This window comes from Candoia aspera, chromosome 12, assembly GCF_035149785.1.
Source record: "Candoia aspera isolate rCanAsp1 chromosome 12, rCanAsp1.hap2, whole genome shotgun sequence".
Classification (NCBI taxonomy): Eukaryota; Metazoa; Chordata; class Lepidosauria; order Squamata; family Boidae; genus Candoia; species Candoia aspera.
In genome coordinates this window covers 2,945,336-2,957,886 of record NC_086164.1, presented here as the reverse complement: position 1 = coordinate 2,957,886, position 12,551 = coordinate 2,945,336, and positions in this window count along the sequence as shown.

Genomic DNA, 12,551 nt, shown 5'->3' with positions numbered 1-12,551 from the left:
TGAATCCACACTGACTCATGACCACATTTAGAGGTCTGTCTACCCTGCAATAGGTTTAGAGGACAGCACATAGGTAGTTGATGGAGATGGAGGACTAGTTCAACAAGGACAGCTTGGAAGTGACACTGAATCTGGATTTGCATTTCACACTAAACCATGGTTTGCTGACCCTCTGAATAAGCCAGCCACAATTAGTTTCATTCACATGTAGCTCTAAGCCACAAGCAAACCACATTATGCACTGATGCAATGTGTGAACCAAGACCTAGTATATTTAGTCTGGATGGAGAAAAAACTGAAGTGGGATAACACAGCATTTTTCAAATCCTTGAGAGGCTAATGGAAGAAGACAAAGACCCTTGACAGGGTTCATTCATTATCCTAAGCCATGGTTTCTTTATGAATCCTTGAATAAATTATCATTGGTTGGATCTACCCAACATTCTAAGCCCAAATCAAAGGTTCCTTGCTTAAAGGGATGGTGAATCCCCCCGCCACTTGATGGAGGCCCTTCCAACAGAGCCCTGGAACCACTTCCTCTCAGCTTCCTGCTTTGAACAGAATGGCTACTGATGAATGTTTTGGCTTGATAAACGTAACTATGGCTTAACTGAGGTATGAGTTTCCCAATTTGTCCAGTCACCTGGGTTCACACAACACGCTGAACCATAAATTGACAGTCCCTACTAGATTCACACCATAGGCTGGACTAAAACGTGGCAAGTTATACTGTGGTTCAACCTCCTCTTTGGTTACAGCCTCTAGGTGCCAGTCTAAAAGCAGACAAGTTTAGTGCCTGATCCACTGCATTATTCCTGATGTTCTTCAAGGTGAGAATAAATTCTGCTGCTGGAAGAGTGCGAGTGCCATGTCAGTGTGGTGTTGGAGGCTTCTCTAAGGCACTGAGCATCTTCCTTTGTTTCCTAAGCTGCTTAGCATATGCTCTTTCAAAGCCCTGGGGGAAGCTGAACAGTATCTTTTTGATGATTGCGTGGAGCCACCTGGATGTTCCCATTTATACCAGTATGGGACCATCCCTTTTAGAAATTGCTGCTCACAGTCTGGGGTCTCCAGCTGTGCATTATTCTCTCTGCTAAGCAGGAAGGACATTGCTTGGGAACCTAACAGGTCCCTTTCAGGATAGAGATGGCCAGCTGTTTTCTGCAGCCTGTCAATTATCCAAGTTGCTGGACAGGTGTGAAAATGTAGCATTAGTCCATCCAGGATTCATTCATTTATGAGATTTCCTACCCTCTCAAGCCAGACAGATTCTAGATTTTCATGCCAGGAAGAGGTACAACAATTAACTATTCTGTTAGTGGATATAGATATGAAGTGTTCTTTGGAAATTCTTCACTGGATTTATAAACAGAGAAATTGGTTTGGGGATTTCTCTGAATTTCTCCAAGAGGAGAAGAAATGGATATTTGTGGCTGTATCATTGCTACTGGGGGAAAAAAAATCCTTCCAGTTATCTTCCTTGGGGATTTGAATGTAAGTGAAGTCATTGCTGGAGCAAAGAATAGGATGTTCATGCAATCCCCTTGGTCTCTAAAACTAAATTAACATTGCACTCCACTCAACAAAACTTCATCAGAGTTCTCTCTTCCTGGAGAGATTGTCAAAATTGCATTTTATTTCCTCAATATGAATGAAAACTGGTTGGAATGAACTTGTACAATGTCACTGCTAAGCTCCATCCTTACAATACCCGTCCCCACTCCCTGCCAACTGTTTACAATTCATTTTCTTCTATGATCTGCCAATATTATGGCTCTCCTCCAGATTTAGGGGTCTGCTCACCTTTCAAAGAGCCTTGAAGACCTGGCTGTTTTCACAGGCATGGGGTCCAGAAAGGTAATTGAGCCTACACTATTGGTGAATGGTGCTTTCGGGAGCTGGGAACAGTGTTTTTTTTTAATTATTATTATTTACTTATATTGCATTTTAATTGCTGTTAGCTGCCCAGAGTCACATTGGTGAGGTGGGCGGCTGTACAAATCAATATATAAATAAAATAAATAAATTTAGTAGCCCTCTCTCCCCCAGCTCAGCCCTTCAAAATGGACATGGGACACCTTCTGCATTCATTCATTCATTCATTCATTCATTCATTTGCTGAGCATAACTTTTGGCACAGATTTCTGCTGCAACTTTCTGGCTTTGATTTTAACCAGTCTTCTATGTCTGCAACCCAAGGAGTTCCATCTTTTTTTTTGCTGATAATATTATTGTGTGTAAAGTGTGCCCTTTGGGGGCCAATGAACCACACAAACTTAGAAGGCACAGTGGTGAGAACAGCTATTTTTTTACAGCTTCATTTCTTCATTTTCCCTGGAGAAACCTTTCCCTAAACCCTTGGAGATCTGCTGCTATTAATATTAGTAAGGCACAGCTGAGTTATTCAATGTTCTCCAACCTGGTGCATTCAAAATATATTTGAAGGTAACTCCCTTTCTCTGCAAACAGCAGTAGCAGAAAAGGATGGTGTATTATCCCATAATAAGAGTAGGCCTACCAATATATTGTTTATTTCTTCCTTGCAGTTTCAGCTTAATTTTTTCCCCCCTTACAATGCATTTCTAATTTTTGCAGGATGAAATAGAAATATCCAAGCCTCACCCCCGTTACATTGACCCGTCCCCCCCAGTCAGGCAGAGAGGACATGTTACAGACCCTGTCCATGAGACATTGTCAATTGGCAGGGTCCAGGAGGAGGGCCTTCTCTGCCGTGGCCCCTGCCCTTTGGAATAACTTACTCCCAGAGGTGAGGCAGGCCCCCACTCTCCCAGCCTTCAGAAAAGGAGTTAAGATCTGGCTTTGCCACCTCACTTGGGGCAGGAGGGAAGACAGTAGATCGTGGAGGTGGCTGGTACCCTGATATGGCCCCAGAAAATCTCATTAGACCATCTTGGATTTTATATTTTATATTTTACATAGTATATTTTTATATTTACACATATTTATATTTTATAATGAATCTTTTATTCTTTTATAAACTGCCGAGAGTTGTCGTTGCATGAGATGGGTGGTAGAAAAATATGATTGATAAATAAATACCTTTCCCCAATACATTATAAATATTTAAACTTTTCCAGAGGCTGCCAAAGATTGAAGATGTGTATTCTATCACCACTACCCCAAAACCCTCAAAGACAAGTTCCCAGTCCTCACGAGAAGCAGAAGAAATGTCAGAAGCTTACTGATGTTGCCAAATATTGGAAATGGAGAGGAAAGGATTGAAGCAGGCAAAAATTTGATTTTCAAAACGCTTATGCCTTTTAATAAAATGTGTTAGTCTGAGAAGGTGCTATCAGTCTCCTTCTGATTTTCAAAACCATAGAAGAACAGGACTCTCTCCTATGATGTCTAGAAGGAGGCAGAGTGGGTTGCTCCGCAAATTTGGGGTTCCGAATCCACCTTGGAACACAGCACAGTGTTTCAGTAGGAGAGGGAAGGACGCTTTGCCTGGGCCAACTGACTCAACGGCTTGGATTTGTTTGTTCAACTTCAAGCATTTCTGCCTCTGTAACTGTGATTGTAGAGCTGGGAGACCTGTCACAGGCTTTGCCTCTGCTGTGTTGTATTTGTTGAATCAGCGGAGGCCTGCAAAATTCCTCTGGGCTGGCCTTTTCACCATTCAATGACCATGTAATTGGTCCTGCGGTTCACTCAACCCTTTCTTTCTGCTGGAAGGAAGGATTTCTATCCAATTGTGGTGGTTCACTTCCCAATCGGTGGATTTCTGCAGCACGAACGGTGGATTTCTGCAGCACAAACGGAACCTTTGATAGCTTTTCCAGATTCAACCCCTTCTTTGCAACCTCCCCCCCCACACTGTTTTTTTTTTAATTGAACAAGAAGTTTGCTGCCATTTGGCAGGAATTACAAACTACCATTTACGACAATCAGCGAGTACAATTCTCAATGTCTCCAGCAAGGGATGAGCAGATGTACAGTCTAACTCATATGGAAGCAATGTTCGAGCAATAAACTTATTACTCATTTGAAAAAAATGGTACCCAGACTGAGAACATCGGAAGCAGCCTTTGTTTATGTAGCCCACCTCCGTCAGCATTTGACTGGCAAAAACTCTCCAAAGTTGCAGACAAGCCTTTTTTTTTTTTCTTCAAGCAGGCATTAGTTCTGTAGTCTTATGGAAGGGAGTGCTCCCTAACAACTCTACATATGTGCAAAATGTACTTACAAGTCCAATTGACAGGGATCATCTGAAGGAACATTGGAACATTCTAAACAAATGTGGACAACACAAAGCATGATGTACCACCAGTGAAAATAACTGTGGGTGTCTGTTCTGATAGTTTAAGATTGCAAATAGATTGGTCATTGCTTGTCCTTGCAGAAGTTGCTTTGATGCATTTTCACTAGACTTTTTGATCTGTCACCTGTTGGAGTTGTTGTTCTCCTGAAGAACTAAGTGGGGGTTTTTGCACCTACATACACACATACTGAATTCCCCTTTATAATTCTTGAATACAATAAAATAACTAGAAGCATATGGGGCCATATATACTCTTCTGCCCATGAAGCTGTTTGATATTTTTTTTAAAAAATTCAAGTTACGTGGTTCTTAAATTTCAATAGAAAAAAGGCAGGGGGCAGGCCTATGGAATTGACCACCAGGAGAAGCACAGATTTTCACTGGTAATGTGCTGAACTATAATTCCCATAATCCTCAGATGACATGCCCCCAGGTGCGGTAACTCAACATCTCTGGAGTTCCAAGTCTGGGGATAGTTTGGTTAGACCAATGCATGGAAGCCAAACTAGCAAATCAGTAGAACCTCAAACTCCAGCTGCAGTATATTCTCCAAGAATAAACCCCATGGAAAAGCCCTCAGTCAGGCTTCTAGACCTCAAGGACTGGTTCTGAGCACCTGAGGAATTTCTTCCAGGGTCAAATTTTAGCATTAAGGGCCAAGTGCTAATACTTCCTTAAGGGATGATCTAAGATGATCTGCAGCTAAATGGGCAAATGTCCCTCTTTAGGAAAAATGTATTTGTTTGTTTGTTTATTTCTTTATTATCAAATTTTTATCACCACCCATCTCCCCACAAAGAAGGAATTCTTGCATTTCCCCCCAAAGGAGGGAAATTGCGTTTCAGGCCATACCCAGTGATAAAAGCAAAGCAGATTTCTGACTTCAGTGCTTCCTTGATGGCCAAGTGAAGCTTCTGTGTCTAGAGGCAATCTACCTCGAAAAGACAATTGCAGAGAAGTCTACTTTCTAGTTAGGTCCTGCTGCTGAAAATAGGATACTAGACCAGGGGCTCTGCATTAAGTATTAAGTACTAAGGGTTAAGATCATCTCCTGCTCCGCTGGAAAAAAAGGAGCATTCTTGTAAGAAAGGGGCGTTGGTAACTCTGCTTTGTCCTGGTTCTTCTGACATGCTTAGCCCCGCCTTCCTATCCTTTAGCTGGTCTGGTATTGGTAAGCATGGTACAGGAATGTGGCCATTGCGATTGATTCAGCAATCAGGGTTAAACTTTGGCTTTGTATGACATGAGAAGTCAGCCTCAGTGGGCCCTATAATAGATGTAACCAAGGATTTGAGCAAGACTGAGATGAGATGAAATATTAAGCAAGCCACGATAAACAAGCCTAGGCTGAGAGTCATATGCGAGCCTTGTCATCAGCTAAGTCACAACCAGGCCTGCAACTAGTGTCTGTCTCACCGGGGCAAACATGGATTACACACCCATTTTGGCACTCATTTTGGCACACACACCCCCAGCACAGCATCTGGGGCACATGCCCTGCTTGCCTCCCCCCCCCCCCGCCCCAGTTGCAGTCCTGGTCACAACGTCAGCTTGATTTTTTTAAAAAAAAATAAATCTGCTTTCCTCCTTTGTTGATGACTACATTTGGACATCTTGCCAGCCCCTTTACCCTGAAGGATTTGTTTCTGTGCAATTGAAAAGGGGGTCCACTTCTTTCTCTCCCCCAAAACAATCAGCCAACAAGTATCAACACTGTGTCATGCTCCTAATGAGCAGTGGGTCAAGGGTTATTTCTTGCAAACCTGCCCGGTGCTGGCAAATTGATTGCTTTTCTCAGGCAGCTGAACCGAAAGAGGATTTAAGAGGTCTGAAACTTTTCCCCGTGTATTACTTATTCTACCCCGTAGGACGGTGACAATGCCCAAGTAATGAAATTCAATGGAGTTGATTGCAGGGACTTCTGCGTTTCAGCTGGTGCTGGAGGAGAACGTGGCTTTTGTGATGATCTGGGAACGCCTGAGTGATCGGTCGTCTCTGTATACAGAAGCATTTCCATATGGAAAACAAGGTGGTTTTTCCTCCAGCACCTGCATTCAAAAGATGGGAGAGAGAGAAAACGGCCCCTGAGAAAGTCTGAAGGCTGTCCGCAGAAAGGCCAGGTTCTCACCCCACCCTGGAAAAGGCCTTGGCAAAATTACTGCGATATTTTATCGTTATTTCTTTACTTCTGCAAGCTTAAAACAACCTGTTGAAATCAGCTGGACTGGGAGATAGTGACTGGCTTAGAATTGCCACAGGTGTCCTGTGTTGATTCCATGCAGGGATCTCCACGATCAAGAGGGAGTATCAGATCCTGGATCGGCCCTGCCTCGGTTCACCACTCTCTTCTGCCACAATGAAACTCTAGGGCAGGGTTTCTCAGCTTTGGCAATTTTAAGATAGGTGGACTTCAACTCCCAGAATTCCCTAGCCAGCATGGGGAGCCACTGCAGCAGAACTGGGGAGTAAGTGAATATGGGCACAATTGGATCTGCAAAACAAAGGAAAAAAAATTAGGGAAGAGGAAAGTGGGCATCTGTAAGTCTGCCCTAATCAGTCAAGAAACTGTGGCTTTGGAGAATGTTTGATGGGCTCATTCATCTCACTAACCCCAAAATATAGTTTGCTTGTCTTACATTTAGTTCACTGCATGAACTTAGGCAGTGTAGTTGCAATGTGTGAAGCTGGCTGACCAGAGTTTATTCAACCCTCCATGTTTAAATAAACCTTGGCTTAGCAGTATACATGAATACATCCCTCTTTTCTGAGCCAAGCAACCTTTACATTGATGGAATGAAATAGAAAGCAATAAGCCAACAATAAATTGCTGAGCTTTCCCTTGCATTTCTCAGCATAGAGATCTTGGAAGTAGGTCGGTGACCATGCGTATCTTCAAAAGGACAGTGACAAGGGGGCAGATGATCTCACATGCATCATGACATTCTCACACCCATTACATGATTCACACCCTCATGGCTTGTGGTGGACACCTAGTCTGATGGCCATTGACTGCACCAAAGTTATCATTTCAGATAGTTTTCCAACTTTCGGTATTCCTCTTCCATGAATGATGGGTTTTGCCCAAACATTTGAGTTAATGAGATTGATTGATTAATTGATTGATTGATTTAATATGTTTCCCATCTGTCCTTCAGGACTTCAAGGTAGCATATATAGCATTCTCATCTCCCATTTTTCCCCGCAACAATAATGCAGTAAAGTAGGTTGGGCTGAGAGAGAGAGAGAGGTGTCTTCAATTGCCCCATCTCCAGGAAATATTGTAATACTATCTGATTATTTCTAGTTAGTGGTGTTAGTGGGACCTTCTGGTTCTGCTACACCATTTTTCAGAGGAGGGCTGGCCCAACACCACGCAAGGAGCTTTCATGGCTGAAGGTGGTTTTGAACCTGGGTTTTCCCAGTTCTGGTCCAATATTGTCACTGCTATTGGGATTAGACTACCAGATTACCTGAAATTTTTCAGGGGAAAGAGAAATGAGGTAGCCCTCTCTCTCTCATGCATCAAATCTGAGTCTCCACATATGGCATGATGGCATAACCTGGTACATGAGAGATGAACAATAATGTGGCTGTGGGTGATGCTGCAGGCAAAATTTGTGGGAAAAAACCCAATGACAAATGAGCAATAGCAACTAATCAATACACAACACACAACGAATCCCATAAGCTGAGAATGCAGTTTCACATTGGCCTGCTGCCCCCTGTAATCCAAATAAATTATTAGGGATTAAAAATTGTCTGGACTTCAATTCCTGGCACTGAGAAACGCAAACTTATAATAGATGTCCTCCCTTTTCTCCATGGGTAGCCACATTCTTATCTGGCATAATCTGTTGGAGACCACATTGTGGTCAGTGGGTGGGGCATCCATTTGGTCTCCGACACCTCCATTTGTCTCTTTTAGACTCCTCCCCCTAATTCTCTCTCTCTAAAACTAAAGGAAGGAAGAAATAGCTCTCAATGGAGAACTGAACCAATTTTTTCCAGAGGGCTGGGGACTGCCCACTTTTGCAAAAGATTACCACCCCTCTCTTCTGAAATCTGCTGCTGAAACCAGGTGTGACGTTTCAAAGGTGACCACTCGCCCCACCCTGGGGGAACCTTGCTTCCAACATTTCACCTTCCCACTTCCAAAGGAAGTGCTCCAAAGAAGGCCCACAACAATCCTAAATCACCGGACTTTCACAAGAACGTGGAGTTTGACACTCTTTATATTAATAACCCCTTTTCATCCGTTACCCTCCTCCCTGTCATGATGTAGAATACTGTGTTGTTGGGAGACCTTTCTGGAGATGCCATTGAACAGAAAGCTGCCATGCTGCCCCCCATGGTTTCCTGGCCAGCCGATGCTTTAAAATGAACACCTGGATGAAGATCTGTTATTTACTTGGTTTGATTAAATTGCAACAAAGCAAGAGAGGAGAAGGTGGAAACACACAGACAAAAAAAAAAAAATCCCCTGGGAGAGAGCAGGATGGGGAACGATAGGAAGTTTTAATGCAAGGCGAGCGCCAATGGTCAGTGGTAATAAATGCTTATGTAAAGGCTATTAAATCTTAACTCTGAACTCATTACTGCCATGTGAGTAAACATTACTCTCCTGTGGAATCTAATTGGCCTGCATTCTGCATTTCTAGGCGGAAAAAGAATAATGTGCCAAACTCCCACCTGTTCCGATAAATAGGGATATCGTTAGCACGGCGAAGTAGGTGATCACGGCTCCCCTAGGGTTTTTTTTTCTCCCCCAACCTCTGTAAATTATACTAAATAACCATAATGCTCCAATTTACCAGTCCAAAGTTCACCCCCATTCATCCATAGTCAACAGTTTAAAGCAAAAGAGCCAGCTGGGAAAATAGGGGCCTAATCAGATGCCATAAAAACTGGCAGATCTGATGAGCGCTATTTCCCACCCACCCCTTTCCCTTTGTAAGAAACTCCTAATGAATCAAAGGATCAGAAAGCAAGAGACAGAAAGCAAGGGAGAGAAAGACAGGGACGCTCGTTGCTGGCCCGGCTGAGACCAGTAATGCACTTTCAAAAATGAAGGACCTACAGAATTGAGATCCCCGCATTGTTTGCATACGCATTGCAAGGAACATAATAAACCTTATTCAGGCCCACCTCAGTGAATCATGGTGCTTCCATATTCTCTTCCATTTAGTCCTGGATCAAGGTTAGGGATCTGGAGTGGCAACAACATAACAATATAGTCCAAAGTCAAGTTCCAAAAAAAAAAAAATCACAGCCAGAGAAGGACACAGTAAAGTAAGGGATAGGTCAGCCCAGAAATCAAAAGCCAAACTATTCCAATCCTAGTCAAGGCTAAAGACAAGATAACAAAACTCAGGGTACAAGGTGTCCAGAATTGGTACATTACCCAGGCTCAAAACCAGCAAACTACTCTCAAGAACAGAGGTTTTTGCCTTGCCTTGCCTTGCCTTGCCTTGCCTTGCCTTGCCTTGCCTTGCCTTGCCTTGCCTTGCCTTGCCTCATTTTGTTTTACCAGAAGCTGCAGCTATCTGACCTAACATCAGCTGGTGTTTATTAACCTACATCTAGTGCCAAGATCATTCAAGCATGCTGAACTACTCTCAAGTAGACCTTTATTCCCAAGGGACTCTTTCTTGTGAGCCAATGGTTTGCACTGCTCCAACTCCTGAAACTCAGCCCACTGGTGATACCATTCATGTGGTTTGTTAATTCTAGAACTGGATGTCGCACAGAGTTTGGGGGAGTGACTGTGGATCAGGCATTGTGTTAGTGCCTGGCTCAAGTGGTGCAGAATAGGATTCAATAGGATTGCTGGACACATCTTCCGGCTTTAAGGAGCTGTCCTTAAATAAGGCCAAGCCAACATTGCATGAAAAGTTGGTGACTTCGCAGAAAGCAGAATCAGGGCAAATATTGCCCTTGATTATATGGCTATGGTACGTAAATTATCATCCTCCCCCAACTGGCCAATTAGTGCGTGAAGGAACGCAAGCAGAGTACAATTAATCCAAATGCAATCATTTACAGTTTCAGCACTCCCCGTGCAGTCCAGGATATCTACTGTAAATCAGCTTGGGTTGGGTCAGGTCCAAAGCATTGCATTATAATGGATTAATTCGGCAACCCACTTCAGTGCGTTGTGTGAACTTAGCTAGCAATTATTTCCCAAATAACTAAATAGCCAAAGCAAACAAATAAATAAATAAATCAGACCAGGCAAATCTTTTGGGTCAAAGCTGACCAAAAAAAAATTGGCATGGCTGTCCCACTTGACACTCCCGACACTCTAAAAAAAAATTACGTTGACTTTCAGAGACAACACACGGAATAAGAAAGAGTTTGCCTAGATAATAGTAGCTCACTATTGTTAAGTTCTACCTGGGTTCTTCTCTCCCCCTCCCCTCTTTAAAATAAATACGCTCTTCGTAGGTTCCCATGATTTAAGTTGGTGCGATTCCTTGGTGACTGCACACTGATGAAGTTTGGGAGAGCAGGGGGGGCTCCCCCTCCCCAATTTCCAAAAAAGCAAATCCTCTTAGCTTTAGGAGGTAGCTTCATCTGGGCCGAGCAGACCCCTGCCAACCTTCTGCTCTGGACTGGATCAATGCAGAGTAGTGGTCTTTGATGGACTTTCAGCCCCTGTGATCTCTCAACCTGGGGAGGGGGAAGAGTTTAAAGAATGAGCATATCAATTCAGGACCACTGAACTGCATTTCCATGGGGGGAGGGTTCCTCCCCTAGCTTTTGTGCCCCACCATCTCTGTTCCTCCTCCTTTTGTCACTCTTCTTTCATGCTTTGTTTAGCAAACACAAAACGCACTCTGTTTTGTTGCTGGGGCTTTCTGCAAAACTTCACATAAAGCACTGGTGAGGCCCAGAGGACCTGCCCATCCCTTCAGGGTCAAAACCAGTCCAGAACTTCAATCCATTCATCCGTCCCGGTATCTCATTCCTAGAACTTTCACCAGCAACCCATCTTGCTGCAGCCCCTGAGAAGCCTTCAGCCTGCAGACATCTGTTCCAACATGAAAATGCTTTTCCACTTTGCTCCCCACCCCCAGAAAGCTTGCACAGCTATGCCCAACAGTCTACTGTCAACCAAGTTACAACTCCGCTCCAAAGTTGTGATTATGAGTGGAGGTCTTCAGCCTTGGCTAGTCAAGGACCCTCTTCAGTTGGAGTAGAGCTTCTATTTTAGTGGCAGAGGGCTCCTGGTCCAATTCCAGGGGTCTCCAGCTGAAAAAATTGCTTGAAAATTAGTCAGAGCTGCTTTAGGTCCATTTGTACTGTGCCTAAACAGACCTGTTCTGAAACGGCAGGAACAGACATTTCTACATTCCAGCTTGAAAGCGCTATCGATTCACAGGGCTGTCAGAAGACGGTTCCCAATTTAAAAGGCTGCTCTGATCTGCTTTAAAGACAAACGAAGGGAAAAAGTGAGGTTTTGCACAGACGTGAAGTACAGTAAATCCAGTAAAAGTAAAAGTAAATCCAGAAACAGGGATGCAAGTAGGACACTTGGTTACCGTCTTCTCCACCAGGACAAGATCTGGGTTTGGTTCCATTTTAATTCCAGCACCCCACAAAGGTAATTTGTTGGGGTGACCAAATTGGATTGGCCTGGATAATGAATGGGTGGGGTCAGAGTTCAAAGTAGTTGGGGTGAACCACAGATTGTCCCATCCTGAGGAACGTGTCTATGTTTTATTTTATGGACGTTGCTTAACCGACCTTCCGATCTATAAGTGAAGCTAGGGCAGGATAGCTCCTACAATCTAATTCTCAAATCCTGGTTTGGCAGCTGTACAGCCAACGAGGTCAAGAAGAGATCCACTTGCTGTTATCTCCTTCCAAGATGGAGCACAAATAAGGTCCGGATTCTTCTCCGTCTCAAAGTTGGAATTTCAGTACTGTCTGCAAACTCGGCATCACAGCTGTGTCAGAAATGTTTTTCAAAGGAAAGTTTAGCTTGTCAAAAAATCAGGAGTCTGGCAGCACCTTCCTGAATACGTTTCATTCAAAGGCAGACATTTTCATGATCTGCAGCTTACTTTAGAGGTATCTGCTGCATCTGATTAAGTTAGCTGCAGATCACAAAAGCTTCTCCCTTTGAAGAAAATGTGTTAGTTAGAAAAGGTCCCATCAAACGCCCTTCTGATTTTTTACTACTATATACTAACTCAGCTCTCCTCCTACAATGTTTAACTCAGTGTTTCTCAACTTGGCAACGTTAAGGAGTGTGGACTTCAACTCC